The following is a 17,707-nucleotide window of genomic DNA, read 5'->3' as shown; positions in this document are numbered from 1 at the left end:
TACAATTGAATCCCCTATCACTATAGCTCTCCCACTCCTTTTCCTTCCCTCCTGTGCTGCAGAGCCACCCATGGTGCAATGAACTCGGCTGCTGCTGCCTTCCCCTGATGAGACATCTCCCCCAACAGTATCCAAAACAGTATATCTGTTTACGGGGGAGATGACCCCAGGGGACTCCTGCACTACCTGCCTGCTGCTACGCTGTCTAGTGGCCACCCCTTCCCTTTCTGCCCGTGTAGCCTTTACCTGCGGTGTGGCCAACTCACTGAACGTGCTATTCACGACTTTCTCAGCATCGCGGATGCACCAGTATGAATCCAATCGCAGCTCCAGACGCTCAATGCGGTCTGCCAGAAGCTGCAGTTGGACACACTTCCTGCACACATAGTCGTCAGGGACACTGGAAGTATCCCTGATTTCCCACATGCTGCAGGATGAACAAACCACGGGGCCGATCTCAGCTGCCATGACCTACCCAATACTTGCCTCAACTTTTGAAACTTTCTCCTTGTAAAGGAACTTCCCCGGCCTCACCTCACTTGGAGTGAAGCTCGTCCTCACCCTCTTCTTGTCGAAGCCTCTCGAGTCAAAGCCTCAAATCTCCACTCCTTCACTGGCCCACTCAGTCTCCTTCAGGAAGAGCGATGACGGTGTGAAAGGATCTGCAGTGAATGACGGAGCCGTGGGGAGTATTACAGAACAGAGAGATCCCGGGGCAGAGAATACGGATCCCCAGGAGTGGAGAGACAGGCAGACACACTGCAGAAGGACGGAGGAGTACGGCACGGTTACCTTCAACATACAGGAGACGGGACTAGTCTGGCACAGACTAGATTGGCCAAAGGGCCTGTTTCTCTGTGTGAGACGTGACTAAATGACGAGAGGTACAGACAGGGTAAATGCCAGCAGCCCTTTTCCACTGAAGTTGGGTAGGACGACAACCAGAGGTCATGGGTTAAGGGTTTGATGTTAAACTTCAAAGTAAATATATGTCACCTTATAGAAAACTGAGATTCACCTTCTGGTAAGAATAACCGTCAAAGGCCGCACCAACTCGGTGTTCAACCCGAGTCAAAAGACAACAAACTGTGCAAATCCAAAACGAAAGGAATAATAAATAAATAAATATCGAGAACATGAGATAAAGAGTCTTTGAAAGTGAGTCCATAGGTTGTGGGAACAGTTCATTGTTGAGTTGAATGAAGTTATTCTCACTGGTTCAGGAGCCTGATGGTTGAGGGGTAATAACTGTTCCTGAACCTGGTGGGGTGGGACCTGAGGCTCCTGTACCTCCTTCCCGAGGGAATCAGTTCAGAGTTGAGGTTATCCTCACTGGTTCAGGAGCCTGATGGTTGAGGGGTAATAATTGTCCCTGAACCTGGTGGTGTGGGACCTGAGGCTCCTGTACCTCCTTCCCGATGGAATCAGTTCAGAGTTGAGGTTACCCCCTCTGGTTCAGGAGCCTGATGGTTGAGGGGTAATAATTGTCCCTGAACCTGGTGGTGTGGGACCTGAGGCTCCTGTACCTCCTTCCCGATGGAATCAGTTCAGAGTTGAGGTTATCCTCACTGGTTCAGGAGCCTGGTGGTTGAGGGGTAATAACTGTTACTGAACCTGGTGGTGTGGGACCTGAGGCTCCTGTACCTCCTTCCCGATGGAATCAGTTCAGAGTTGAGGTTATCCTCACTGGTTCAGGAGCCTGATGGTTGAGGGGTAATAACTGTTCCTGAACCTGGTGGTGTGGGTCCTGAGGCTCCTGTACCTCCTTCCCGATGGAATCAGTTCAGAGTTGAGGTTATCCTCACTGGTTCAGGAGCCTGATGGTTGAGGGGTAATAACTGTTCCTGAACCTGGTGGTGTGGGACCTGAGGCTCCTGTACTTGCTTCCCGATGGCGAGAAGAGAGCCTGGCCTGTGGTACTGGACAATAATCATTGAGGCACGTTACCATTTTCTTCGCGCAAGATTAACTGAAGCGGGCGGCTACACTAGATTGCCGAAGCGGGAAGTTACCGATCTCAGTGAACAGCAAGATTCAAGGGGAACGTGAGGGGGAACTTCTTCACTCAGAGGGTGGTGGGAGTGAGGAACGAGTCGCCAGGGCGATGGACAGGGATGGGAGGGCTGACGGGAGGAGGCAGATTAACAGCCTGTCCCTCGGTGTGCGGTCCCGACCGTAGAGAGGGTGCCATTAAGCAGGAGTGATTGGCGAGAGTTGAGCTGGAAGGCTGAGCGAACAGAAGCAGAGACCCGGCGGTCCCTGCTGTGCCACTCTCCTCCGGCGCCGTAACCCGGTGGGCTGGACCGCCGACCCGTCGGGTGGTCGGTAACTCGGTGGGCCGGACCGCCGACCCGTCGGGTGGTCGGTAACCCGGTGGGCCGGACCGCCGACCCGTCGGGTGGTCGGTAACTCGGTGGGCCGGACCGCCGACCCGTCGGGTGGTCGGTAACCCGGTGGGCCGGACCGCCGACCCGTCGGGTGGTCGGTAACTCGGTGGGCCGGACCGCCGACCCGTCGGCTGGTCGGTAACCCGGTGGGCCGGACCGCCGACCCGTCGGGTGGTCGGTAACTCGGTGGGCCGGACCGCCGACCCGTCGGCTGGTCGGTAACCCGGTGGGCCGGACCGCCGACCCGTCGGCTGGTCGGTAACCCGGTGGGCCGGACCGCCGACCCGTCGGCTGGTCGGTAACCCGGTGGGCCGGACCGCCGACCCGTCGGCTGGTCGGTAACCCGGTGGGCCGGACCGCCGACCCGTCGGCTGGTCGGTAACCCGGTGGGCCGGACCGCCGACCCGTCGGGTGGTCGGTAACCCGGTGGGCCGGACCGCCGACCCGTCGGGTGGTCGGTAACCCGGTGGGCCGGACCGCCGACCCGTCGGGTGGTCGGTAACCCGGTGGGCCGGACCGCCGACCCGTCGGGTGGTCGGTAACCCGGTGGGCCGGACTGCGCTCATCCTCTCTCATCATCCGGCGGGACGAAGCTCTCTGCAACGGGGAGATGGCGGCGTCCGGCACTCCGGCATGAGGCTGCCCGGGGTCCGGTGAAGATCTCACCTGCGGGCCAAGCTCAGACAAGACTGTGGGTGCCGGAGCCTCTCGGCCACCCGCCTGCCGATGGGCACCCCCGTGGGATCCACAGTAGTGTGCAGGGGCTTGTGTGTCACTACAGCCGTTTCTTTTCTACAGAAGCACAAAGCACAACAGCGCCATTCGGCCCATCTGGTCCAAGCTGAGCCACAATTCTTTCTTCACTTCCGCCGTCAACGTGACCCACCCCAGTCCCTGCACCAGGGGAGTGTCACAGGGCACGACAGCGCAAAACAGGCCTTTGGCCCGTCTAGTTCATGCCAAACTGTTATTCTGCCTCGCCCCAACGACCTGCACCCCGGACCTCAGCCCACCGCACTCCCTACCTGTTCAAACCTTCCTTCAAACGGTGAAATGGGTCCTCTCATCCCCCAGCTCGTTCCACACTCTCACCCGCCTCAGAGTGAAGGGCGACCCCCCTCACCTCCCCCCTATACCCTCTCACCCCCCCAGCTCGTTCCACACTCACCCGTCTCAGAGTGAAGGGCGACCCCCTCACCTCCCCCCATACTCTCTCATCCCCCAGCTCGTTCCACACTCACCCGTCTCAGAGTGAAGGGCGACCCCCTCACGTCCCCCCCTATACCCTCTCATCCCCCAGCTCGTTCCACACTCACCCGTCTCAGAGTGAAGGGCGACCCCCTCACGTACCCCCCATACCCTCTCATCCCCAGCTCGTTCCACACTCTCCACCCGTCTCAGAGTGAAGGGCGAACCCCCCCACGTCCCCCCTATACCCTCTCATCCCCCAGCTCGTTCCACACTCTCACCCGCCTCAGAGTGAAGGGCGACCCCCTCACGTCCCCCCATACCCTCTCATCCCCCAGCTCGTTCCACACTCACCCGCCTCAGAGTGAAGGGCGACCCCCTCTCGTCTCCCCTATACCCTCTCATCCCCAGCTCGTTCCACACTCACCGCCTCAGAGTGAAGGGCGACCCCCTCTCGTCTCCCCTATACCCTCTCATCCCCCAGCTCGTTCCACACTCACCCGCCTCAGAGTGAAGGGCGACCCCCTCTCGTCTCCCCTATACCCTCTCATCCCCCAGCTCGTTCCACACTCACCCGCCTCAGTGAAGGGCGACCCCTCACGTCTCCCTCACCTCCCCCTATACTTCTCACACCAGACCTTCGCCTTGAGCACATTTTCTTGCTCTTGTCATCTAAATTCTCAGGCGCACCCACCCTCGTTTTGCTACATTCCTGTTGGGAGGGCAGAAAAGTAACCCACCTTACCACGGTCAACTGCACCCAGAAAGGCTCCTGGGCTCCAGCCACCCACGGTTCCCGCACCTTTGCCCCTCGACGGGATGCTTGGCTTCCTGCCGCCGCCTGGGGTGGCCCGCGAGTCTCGCCTCCCCTCCTCTCCGGCTGTCGACAGGGCACCGACTGGGAGGGGACGGTCACAACGCCCGCCCCTGAGCCGCGGATTGTCGGGTATTAGACCGGTAATCCTCCGGGCTCCTCCTGAGCCAGCGGAGCCTCTCTCATCCCAACTCTCTCCCACCCTCACATCGACAGCCTCCCTCATCCCAACTCTCTCCCACCCTCACATCGACAGCCTCCCTCATCCCAACTCTCTCCCACCCCTCACATCGACAGCCTCCCCTCATCCCCTCTCCCACCCTCACATCGACAGCCTCCCCTCATCCCAACTCTCTCCCACCCTCACATCGACAGCCTCCCTCATCCCAACTCTCTCCCACCCTCACATCGACAGCCTCCCTCATCCCAACTCTCTCCCACCCCTCACATCGACAGCTCCCTCATCCCAACTCTCTCCCACCCTCACATCGACAGCCTCCCTCATCCCCTCTCCCACCTCACATCGACACCCTCCCTCAACCCAACTCTCTCCCACCCTCACATCGACAGCCTCCCTCATCCCAACTCTCTCCCACCCTCACATCGACAGCCTCCCTCATCCCCTCTCCCACCCTCACATCGACAGCCTCCCCTCATCCCAACTCTCTCCCACCCTCACATCGACAGCCTCCCTCATCCCAACTCTCTCCCACCCTCACATCGACAGCCTCCCTCATCCCAACTCTCTCCCACCCTCACATCGACAGCCTCCCTCATCCCCTCTCCCACCCTCACATCGACAGCCTCCCTCATCCCCTCTCCCACCCTCACATCGACAGCCTCCCTCATCCCAACTCTCTCCCACCCTCACATCGACAGCCCTCCCTCATCCCAACTCTCTCCCACCCTCACATCGACACCCTCCCTCATCCCAACTCTCTCCCACCCTCACATCGACAGCCTCCCTCATCCCTCTCCCACCCTCACATCGACAGCCTCCCTCATCCCAACTCTCTCCCACCCTCACATCGACAGCCTCCCTCATCCCAACTCTCTCCCACCCTCACATCGACAGCCTCCCTCATCCCAACTCTCTCCCACCCTCACATCGACAGCCTCCCCTCATCCCAACTCTCTCCCACCCTCACATCGACAGCCTCCCTCATCCCAACTCTCTCCCACCCTCACATCGACAGCCTCCCTCATCCCAACTCTCTCCCACCCTCACTATCGACAGCCTCTCTCATCCCCTCTCCCACCCTCACATCGACACCCCTCCCTCATCCCCTCTCCCACCCTCACATCGACACCCTCCTCATCCCAACTCTCTCCCACCCTCACATCGACAGCCTCCCTCATCCCAACTCTCTCCCAACCTCACATCGACAGCCTCCCTCATCCCCCTCTCCCACCCTCACATCGACACCCTCCCTCATCCCCTCTCCCACCCTCACATCGACAGCCTCCCTCATCCCAACTCTCTCCCACCCTCACATCGACAGCCTCCCTCATCCCCTCTCCCACCCTCACATCGACAGCCTCCCTCATCCCAACTCTCTCCCACCCTCACATCGACACCCTCCCTCATCCCAACTCTCTCCCACCCTCACATCGACAGCCTCCCTCATCCCCTCTCCCACCCTCACATCGACAGCCTTCCTCATCCCAACTCTCTCCCCACCCTCACATCGACACCCTCCCTCATCCCAACTCTCTCCCACCCTCACATCGACAGCCTCCCTCATCCCCTCTCCCACCCTCACATCGACAGCCTCCCTCATCCCAACTCTCTCCCCACCCTCACATCGACAGCCTCCCTCATCCCCTCTCCCACCCTCACATCGACAGCCTCCCTCATCCCCTCTCCCACCTCACATCGACACCCTCCCTCATCCCAACTCTCTCCCACCCTCACATCGACAGCCTCCCTCATCCCCTCTCCCACCCTCACATCGACACCCTCCCTCATCCCAACTCTCTCCCACCCTCACATCGACAGCCTCCCTCATCCCAACTCTCTCCCACCCTCACATCGACACCCTCCCTCATCCCAACTCCTCCCACCCTCACATCGACAGCCTCCCTCATCCCAACTCTCTCCCACCCCTCATATCGACACCCTCCCCTCATCCCCTCTCCCACCCTCACATCAACAGCCTCCCTCATCCCCTCTCCCACCCTCACATCGACAGCCTCCCTCATCCCAACTCTCTCCCACCCTCACATCGACAGCCTCCCTCATCCCCTCTCCCACCCTCACATCGACAGCCTCCCTCATCCCCTCTCTCACCCTCACAACGACACCCTCCCTCATCCCACCTCTCTCCCACCCTCACATCGACAGCCTCCCTCATCCCCTCTCCACCCTCACATCGACAGCCTCCCTCATCCCAACTCTCTCCCACCCTCACATCGACAGCCTCCCTCATCCCAACTCTCTCCCACCCTCACATCGACAGCCTCCCTCATCCCAACTCTCTCCCACCCTCACATCGACAGCCTCCCTCATCCCAACTCTCTCCCACCCTCACATCGACAGCCTCCCTCATCCCAACTCTCTCCCACCCCAGCCCTCCGCGCTCTGCTGAAAATCACATCGACTGCAATCGGCATTGTCACATCTACTCACCCCGTGCACGTCTCTGGAAAGCAGGGGACAGAGACCCCCCACCCTGAAAATTCTCTCTTCTCCCCGGCCCCCCGTCAGCCTGCGAACCGGCCAGACTCCAGCCCGCCGATCTCAGACACAGTTATATATGGAGACATGTCGCAGAGTTACCCAGGACTTTACACAGTCCACCTGTCACCGTGGAGCAAAGAGCGAGTTTGTGAATCTGGCGGGAGACAAGGATGTTGGGGATGGTGAGGGTGGGGTGTGGGACAGGGGGCAGAGAAGGAGTGTCAGGGGCGGGGGGCAGACACACCCAGCCCTGAGACACCAGGCAAGGTCATCTGATTCCAAACAATCGGTTTATTTATCATTACAGAATGTCTCTCTGGTGCTTCCCGCTCCCTCCCCTCTCCCTTCCCTTTCCCAACCATGATTCCCCTCTCCCTGCCCCCTTCCCACTCTCAGTCCACAATAGAGACCCGGATCAGAATCAGGTTTATCATCACTCACACACGTCAGGAAATTTAAAGGCTACACGAGTGAATCTGCAGATGCTGGAAATAAATAAAAACACAAAATGCCGCCAGAACTCAGCGGGTCAGACGGCATCTATGGGAGGAGGTAGTGACGCCGTTTCGGGCCGAAACCCTTCATCAGGAGTGAAGTAACATGGGATGGTCGAGGGGGGATAAGAAGTGAGGGGAGGGATGAAGTAGAGAGCTGGGAAGTGATAGGCTGGAGGGAAATCGGCTGTGGGGTGGGGGAAGGTGGAGAATTATGGAAAATAAAAGAGAAAGAAAGGTAGGGCGGGGGGGGGAGATTATAGTGGGGGGGGAAGAGAGAGAAAGAGAAGCAGACTGAACTAATAGATAGGGATGGGGGTAAGGGTGGGGGCAGGGGTAACAACGGAGGTCTGTGAGTTGGATGTTCATGCCGGCAGGTAGGAGGCTACCCAGGCGGGAGGTAAGAATAAGGCCTCATCTTGAAAGGGGGGGGGGCAGGCATCTCCTCACCGCAGAGATGGGTGAGGCCACACGCAGGCTGATGGAGCAATACCTTACCTCCCGCCTCGGTAGCCTCCTTCCTGCCGGCATGAACATCCAACTCACAGACCTCCGTTGTTACGCCTGCCTGCCCACCCCTGCCCCCCTCCATCACTTACCCCATCCCTATCTATTATTTCAGTCTGGTTCTCTTTCTCTCTCTTCACCCACCCCCCTCACTATAATCTCCTCAGCCCTACCTTTCTTTCTCTTTTATTTTCCATAATTCTCCACCTTCCCCCCCCACAGCCGATTTCCCTCCAGCCTATCACTTCCCAGCTCTCTACTTCATCCCTCCCCTCACTTCTTATCCCCCCTCGACCATCCCATGTTACTTCACTCCTGATGAAGGGTTTCGGCCCGAAACATCATCACTACCTCCTCCCATAGATGCTGTGTGGATTAGAGAGGGTGCAGAGGAGATTCACCAGGATGCTGCCTGGATTGGAGAGGGTGCAGAGGAGATTCACCAGGATGCTGCCTGGATTAGAGAGGGTGCAGAGGAGATTCACCAGGATGCTGCCTGGATTAGAGAGGGTGCAGAGGAGATTCACCAGGATGCTGCCTGGATTAGAGAGGGTGCAGAGGAGATTCACCAGGATGCTGCCTGGATTAGAGAGGGTGCAGAGGAGATTTACCAGGATGCTGTCTGGATTAGAGAGGGTGCAGAGGAGATTTACCTGGATGCTGTCTGGATTAGAGAGGGTGCAGAGGAGATTCACCAGGATGCTGTCTGGATTAGAGAGGGTGCAGAGCAGACTCACCAGGATGCTGCCTGGATTAGAGAGGGTGCAGAGGAGATTCACCAGGATGCTGTCTGGATTAGAGAGGGTGCAGAGGAGATTCACCAGGATGCTGCCTGGATTAGAGAGGGTGCAGAGGAGATTTACCAGGATGCTGTCTGGATTAGAGAGGGTGCAGAGGAGATTCACCAGGATGCTGTCTGGATTAGAGAGGGTGCAGAGCAGACTCACCAGGATGCTGCCTGGATTAGAGAGGGTGCAGAGGAGATTCACCAGGATGCTGTCTGGATTAGAGAGGGTTCAGAGGAGATTCACCAGGATGCTGTCTGGATTAGAGAGGGTGCAGAGGAGATTCACCAGGATGCTGTCTGGGTTAGAGAGGGTGCAGAGGAGATTCAACAGGATGCTGTCTGGATTAGAGAGGGTGCAGAGGAGATTCACCAGGATGCTGTCTGGGTTAGAGAGTGTGCAGAGGAGATTCACCAGGATGCTGTCTGGGTTAGAGATGGTGTTTTATGAGGATAGGTTGAGTGAGCTAGGCTTTTTCTCTTAGAAAGAAGATGAGAAGTGACGTATTAGCGGTATACAAGATGATAATCAGTTTTAACATCACTGGTATAAATTGTGAAACTTGTTTTGCGACAGCGACGCATTTCAATGTGGTTGTGGTTGGCATCCGTCTGTCTGGAAGGACAGAGTGGTTCAGCACAGCTTTGAATGAGGAAGCTCTGTCTTGTGGCCAGGTAGGGTGGGTAACAGTACAATGTAAAACTTGCAGAAGTGTCACAGGCACGCAGGTACAGACAACACACAGAATATGAATTGTACTGGTGGTTGGCATCTGTCTGTCTGGAAGGACAGTGGGTGATGATCGTCATCACAAGCCTGGGTGGAAGGTTGAGGTTTTGGTCTTAAGGCTCTGTGGGCCCTTTCGATTTCAATCAACTGGGTTCCCACTTCCATTTCCAAATCTACCGGGAAACGTTTTTGAAACAGTTTTATTGGATCCTCTCCCTTCTTTAAGACCAGCAATTTTAAGATTATTTCCTCTGCTAAAATTCTGAAGCACGTCTATTTTGTCCAATAGTCGTTTTCTTTCTGATGTCCAGGCAAGAATATTATCTTCCATTTTATTCACTCTATCAATAGTGTCTCCCGTTATTTCTTCCAGTATTTTAACTTTCTTGTCCGTTTTCTCCTGTTTTTTCACCATTTTATCAAACATAGTCTTCATATTTTAATATCTTCCTGCTGTTCTTCTTTTGCCTCCTCATCTTCATCTGCAAGTTCCAGATAATCCGAATCCACCCCGGGTTCATTTTCACTTCCGCCTCCAAATCGTCGCTGGGATTTGTAGTTCAATTGCCCACGTCTGCGCATGCCCTGTCCTGCGCGCATGCGCGGTTCCTGTTGTTCCTTCTGGGAGACGGCTGATGCTGCGGCCGGTTTCTGGTTCCGTATCGCCGGGGGTGAGCTGCACCTGAGTCCGAGGCTTCTCCACGGCGGCCGGCCCAGCTTTTCTTCTTTGTCTGTTTAGGAGGCAAATCTCTTCCATCTCCCTCGGCTCCACACAGAGCTGACCACTCTGATTCTCTAAGGAGCCTCGTATCTTCTTTTAGCTTTTCTAATCTCTATTGTAAACAACCTCTCCACATCCACTCTATCGGTGTCCTCTGGTCCCAGACTCCCCCACTATAGGAAACATCCTCTCCACATCCACTCTATCTGTGTCCTCTGGTCCTGGACTCCCCCACTATAGGAAACATCCTCTCCACATCCACTCTATCTGTGTCCTCTGGTCCTAGACTCCCCCACTATAGGAAACATCCTCTCCACATCCACTCTATCTGTGTCCTCTGGTCCTAGACTCCCCCACTATAGGAAACATCCTCTCCACATCCACTCTGTCTGTGTCCTCTGGTCCTAGACTCCCCCACTATAGGAAACATCCTCTCCACATCCACTCTATCTGTGTCCTCTGGTCCTAGACTCCCCCACTATAGGAAACATCCTCTCCACATCCACTCTATCGGTGTCCTCTGGTCCTAGACTCCCCCACTATAGGAAACATCCTCTCCACATCCACTCTATCTGTGTCCTCTGATCCTAGACTCCCCCACTATAGGAAACATCCTCTCCACATCCACTCCACCTGTGTCCTCTGGTCCTAGACTCCCCCACTATAGTAAACATCCTCTCCACATCCACTCTATCTGTGTCCTCTGGTCCTGTACTCTGCCACTATAGAAAACATCCTCTCCACATCCACTCTATCTGTGTCCTCTGGTCCTAGACTCCCCCACTACAGGAAACATCCTCTCCACATCCACCCTATCTGTGTCCACTGGTCCTAGACTCCCCCACTATAGGAAACATCCTCTCCGCATCCACTCTATCTGTGTCCTCTGGTCCTAGACTCCCCCACTACAGGAAACATCCTCTCCACATCCACTCTATCTGTGTCCTCTGGTCCTAGACTCCCCCACTATAGGAAACATCCTCTCCACATCCACTCTATCGGTGTCCTCTGGTCCTAGACTCCCCCACTATAGGAAACATCCTCTCCACATCCACTCTATCTGTGTCCTCTGATCCTAGACTCCCCCACTATAGGAAACATCCTCTCCACATCCACTCCACCTGTGTCCTCTGGTCCTAGACTCCCCCACTATAGTAAACATCCTCTCCACATCCACTCTATCTGTGTCCTCTGGTCCTGTACTCTGCCACTATAGAAAACATCCTCTCCACATCCACTCTATCTGTGTCCTCTGGTCATAGACTCCCCAACTATAGGAAACATCCTCTCCACATCCACTCTATCTGTGTCCCCTGGTCCTAGACTCCCCCACTATAGGAAACATCCTCTCCACATCCACTCTGTCTGTGTCCTCTGGTCCTAGACTCCCCCACTATAGGAAACATCCTCTCCGCATCCACTCTATCTGTGTCCTCTGGTCCTAGACTCCCCCACTATAGGAAACATCCTCTCCACATCCACTCTATCAGTGTCCTCTGGTCCTAGACTCCCCCACTATAGGAAACATCCTCTCCACATCCACTCTATCGGTGTCCTCTGGTCCTAGACTCCCCCACTATAGGAAACATCCTCTCCACATCCACTCTATCTGTGTCCTCTGATCCTAGACTCCCCCACTATAGGAAACATCCTCTCCACATCCACTCCACCTGTGTCCTCTGGTCCTAGACTCCCCCACTATAGTAAACATCCTCTCCACATCCACTCTATCTGTGTCCTCTGGTCCTGTACTCTGCCACTATAGAAAACATCCTCTCCACATCCACTCTATCTGTGTCCTCTGGTCCTAGACTCCCCCACTACAGGAAACATCCTCTCCACATCCACCCTATCTGTGTCCACTGGTCCTAGACTCCCCCACTATAGGAAACATCCTCTCCGCATCCACTCTATCTGTGTCCTCTGGTCCTAGACTCCCCCACTACAGGAAACATCCTCTCCACATCCACTCTATCTGTGTCCTCTGGTCCTAGACTCCCCCACTATAGGAAACATCCTCTCCACATCCACTCTATCGGTGTCCTCTGGTCCTAGACTCCCCCACTATAGGAAACATCCTCTCCACATCCACTCCACCTGTGTCCTCTGGTCCTAGACTCCCCCACTATAGTAAACATCCTCTCCACATCCACTCTATCTGTGTCCTCTGGTCCTGTACTCTGCCACTATAGAAAACATCCTCTCCACATCCACTCTATCTGTGTCCTCTGGTCCTAGACTCCCCCACTATAGGAAACATCCTCTCCACATCCACTCTGTCTGTGTCCTCTGGTCCTAGACTCCCCCACTATAGGAAACATCCTCTCCACATTCACTCTATCGGTGTCCTCTGGTCCCAGACTCCCCCACTATAGGAAACATCCTCTCCACATCCACTCTATATGTGTCCTCTGGTCCCAGACTCCCCCACTATAGGAAACATCCTCTTAACATCCACTCTATCTGTGTCCTCTGGTCCTAGACTCCCCTACTGGAGGAAACATCCTCTCCACATCCACTCTATCGGTGTCCTCTGGTCCTAGACTCCCCCACTATAGGAAACATCCTCTCCACATCCACTCTATCTGTGTCCTCTGGTCCTAGACTCCCCCACTATAGGAAACATCCTCTCCACATCCACTCTATCTGTGTCCTCTGGTCCTAGACTCCCCCACTACAGGAAACATCCTCTCCACATCCACTCTATCTGTGTCCTCCATCCTCTCCACATCCACTCTATCGGTGTCCTCTGGTCCTAGACTCCCCCACTATAGGAAACATCCTCTCCACATCCACTCTATCTGTGTCCTCTGATCCTAGACTCCCCCACTATAGGAAACATCCTCTCCACATCCACTCCACCTGTGTCCTCTGGTCCTAGACTCCCCCACTATAGTAAACATCCTCTCCACATCCACTCTAACTGTGTCCTCTGGTCCTGTACTCTCCCACTATAGAAAACATCCTCTCCACATCCACTCTATCTGTGTCCTCTGGTCCTAGACTCCCCCACTATAGGAAAACATCCTCTCCACATCCACTCTATCTGTGTCCTCTGGTCCTAGACTCCCCTCTATACGAAACATCCTCTCCACATCCACTCTATCTGTATCCACTGGTCGTAGACTCCCCCACTATAGGAAACATCCTCTCCACATCCACTCTATCTGTGCCCTCTGGTCCTAGACTCCCCACTACAGGAAACATCCTCTCCACATCCACTCTTTCTGTGTCCTCTGGTCCTAGACTCCTCCACTATAGGAAACATCCTCTCCACATCCACTCTATCTGTGTCCTCTGGTCCTAGACTCCCCACTACAGGAAACATCCTCTCCACATCCACTCTATCTGTGTCCTCTGGTCCTAGACTCCCTCACTGTAGGAAACATCCTCTCCACATCCACTCTATCTGTGTCCTCTGGTCCTAGACTCCCCCATTATAGGAAACATCCTCTCCACATCCACTCTGTCTGTATCCTCTGGTCCTAGACTCCCCCGCTATAGGAAACATCCTCTCCACATCCACTCTATCTGTGTCCTCTGGTCCTAGAGTCCCCCACTATAGGAAACATCCTCTCCACATCCACTCTATCGGTGTCCTCTGGTCCTAGACTCCCCCACTATAGGAAACATCCTCTCCACATCCACTCTATCGGTGTCCTCTGGTCCTAGACTCCCCCACTATAGGAAACATCCTCTCCACATCCACTCTATCTGTGTCCTCTGGTCCTAGACTCCCCCACTATAGGAAACATCCTCTCCACATCCACTCTATCTGTGTCCTCTTGTCCTAAACTCCCCCATTATAGGAAACATCCTCTCCACATCCACTCTGTCTGTGCCTCTGGTCCTTGACTCCCCCCACTATAGGAAACATCCTCTCCACATCCACTCTATCTGTGTCCTCTGGTCCTAGACTCCCCCACTATAGGAAACATCCTCTCCACATCCACTCTATCTGTGTCCTCTGGTCCTAGACTCCCCCACTATAGGAAACATCCTCTCCACATCCACTCTATCTGTGTCCTCTGGTCCTTGACTCCCCCACTATAGGAAACATCCTCTCCACATTACTCTATCTGTGTCCTCTGGTCCTAGACTCCCCCTCTATAGGAAACATCCTCTCCACATCCACTCTATCGGTGTCCTCTGGTCCTAGACTCCCCCACTATAGGAAACATCCTCTCCACATCCACTCTATCGGTGTCCTCTGGTCCTAGACTCCCCCACTATAGGAAACATCCTCTCCACATCCACTCTATCTGTGTCCTCTGGTCCTAGACTCCCCCACTATAGGAAACATCCTCTCCACATCCACTCTATCTGTGTCCTCTTGTCCTAAACTCCCCCATTATAGGAAACATCCTCTCCACATCCACTCTGTCTGTGCCCTCTGGTCCTTGACTCCCCCACTATAGGAAACATCCTCTCCACATCCACTCTATCGGTGTCCTCTGGTCCTAGACTCCCCCATTATAGGAAACATCCTCTCCACATCCACTCTGTCTGTATCCTCTGGTCCTAGACTCCCCCGCTATAGGAAACATCCTCTCCACATCCACTCTATCTGTGTCCTCTGGTCCTAGACTCCCCCACTCTAGGAAACATCCTCTCCACATCCACTCTATCGGTGTCCTCTGGTCCTAGACTCCCCCACTATAGGAAACATCCTCTCCACATCCACTCTATCGGTGTCCTCTGGTCCTAGACTCCCCCACTATAGGAAACATCCTCTCCACATCCACTCTATCTGTGTCCTCTGGACCTAGACTCCCCCACTATAGGAAACATCCTCTCCACATCCACTCTATCTGTGTCCTCTTGTCCTAAACTCCCCCATAATAGGAAACATCCTCTCCACATCCACTCTGTCTGTGCCCTCTGGTCCTTGACTCCCCCACTATAGGAAACATCCTCTCCACATCCACTCTATCGGTGTCCTCTGGTCCTAGACTCCCCCACTATAGGAAACATCCTCTCCACATCCACTCTATCTGTGTCCTCTGGTCCTAGACTCCCCCACTATAGGAAACATCCTCTCCACATCCACTCTATCTGTGTCCTCTGGTCCTAGACTCCCCCACTATAGGAAACATCCTCTCCACATCCACTCTATCTGTGTCCTCTGGTCCTTGACTCCCCCACTATAGGAAACATCCTCTCCACATTAATTCTGTGTCCTCTGGTCCTAGACTCCCCCTCTATAGGAAACATCCTCTCCACATCCACTCTATCTGTGTCCTCTGGTCCTAGACTCCCCCACTATAGGAAACATCCTCTCCACATCCACTCTATCTGTGTCCTCTGGTCCTAGACTCCCCCACTATAGGAAACATCCTCTCCACATCCACTCTATCGGTGTCCTCTGGCCCTAGACTCCCCCACTATAGGAAACATCCTCTCCACATCCACTCTATCTGTGTCCTCTGGTCCTAGACTCCCCCACTATAGGAAACATCCTCTCCACATCCACTCTATCTGTGTCCTCTTGTCCTAAACTCCCCCATTATAGGAAACATCCTCTCCACATTAACTCTGTCTGTATGCTCTGGTCCTAGACTCCCCCGCTATAGGAAACATCCTCTCCACATCCACTCTATCTGCGTCCAGTGGTCCTAGACTCCCCCACTATAGGAAACATCCTCTCCACATCCACTCTATCTGTGTCCTCTGGTCCTAGACTCCCCCACTATAGGAAACATCCTCTCCACATCCACTCTATCTGTGTCCTCTGGTCCTAGACTCCCCCACTATAGGAAACATCCTCTCCACATCCACTCTGTGTCCTCTGGTCCTAGACTCCCACACTATAGGAAACATCCTCTCCACATCCACTCTATCTGTGTCCTCTGGTCCTAGACTCCCCCTCTATACGAAACATCCTCTCCACATCCACTCTATCTGTGTCCACTGGTCGTAGACTCCCCCACTATAGGAAACATCCTCTCCACATCCACTCTATCTGTGTCCTCTGGTCCTAGACTCCCCCACTACAGGAAACATCCTCTCCACATCCACTCTTTCTGTGTCCTCTGGTCCTAGACTCCCCCACTATAGGAAACATCCTCTCCACATCCACTCTATCTGTGTCCTCTGGTCCTTGACTCCCCCACTATAGGAAACATCCTCTCCACATTAACTCTGTCTGTGCCCTCTGGTCCTTGACTCCCCCACTAAGGGAAACATCCTCTCCACATCCACTCTATCTGTGTCCAGTGGTCCTAGACTCCCCCACTATAGGAAACATCCTCTCCACATCCACTCTATCGGTGTCCTCTGGTCCTAGACTCCCCCACTATAGGAAACATCCTCTCCACATACACTCTATCTGTGTCCTCTGGTCCTAGACTCCCCCACTATAGGAAACATCCTCTCCACATCCACTCTATCTGTGTCCTCTGGTCCTAGACTCCCCCTCTATACGAAACATCCTCTCCCACATCCACTCTATCTGTATCCACTGGTCGTAGACTCCCCCACTATAGGAAACATCCTCTCCACATCCACTCTATCTGTGTCCTCTGGTCCTATACTCCCCCTCTATACGAAACATCCTCTCCACATCCACTCTGTCTGTATCCACTGGTCGTAGACTCCCCCACTATAGGAAACATCCTCTCCACATCCACTCTATCTGTGTCCTCTGGTCCTAGACTCCCCCACTACAGGAAACATCCTCTCCACATCCACTCTTTCTGTGTCCTCTGGTCCTAGACTCCTCCACTATAGGAAACATCCTCTCCACATCCACTCTATCTGTGTCCTCTGGTCCTAGACTCCCCCACTATAGGAAACATCCTCTCCACATCCACTCTATCGGTGTCCTCTGGTCCTAGACTCCCCCACTATAGGAAACATCCTCTCCACATCCACTCTATCTGTGTCCTCTTTTCCTAGACTCCCCCACTATAGGAAACATCCTCTCCACATCCACTCTATCTGTGTCCTCTTGTCCTAAACTCCCCCATTATAGGAAACATCCTCTCCACATCCACTCTGTCTGTGCCCTCTGGTCCTTGACTCCCCCACTATAGGAAACATCCTCTCCACATCCACTCTATCGGTGTCCTCTGGTCATAGACTCCCCCACTATAGGAAACATCCTCTCCACATCCACTCTATCGGTGTCCTCTGGCCCTAGACTCCCCCACTATAGGAAACATCCTCTCCACATCCACTCTATCTGTGTCCTCTGGTCCTACACTCCCCCACTATAGGAAACATCCTCTCCACATCCACTCTATCTGTGTCCTCTTGTCCTAAACTCCCCCATTATAGGAAACATCCTCTCCACATTAACTCTGTCTGTATGCTCTGGTCCTAGACTCCCCCGCTATAGGAAACATCCTCTCCACATCCACTCTATCTGCGTCCAGTGGTCCTAGACTCCCCCACTATAGGA

The sequence above is a fragment of the Hypanus sabinus genome, chromosome 31 (assembly GCF_030144855.1).
Source record: "Hypanus sabinus isolate sHypSab1 chromosome 31, sHypSab1.hap1, whole genome shotgun sequence".
NCBI classification, from domain to species: domain Eukaryota; kingdom Metazoa; phylum Chordata; class Chondrichthyes; order Myliobatiformes; family Dasyatidae; genus Hypanus; species Hypanus sabinus.
The sequence above is the reverse complement of the archived record's forward strand: the minus strand, read 5'-3'. Positions refer to the sequence as shown.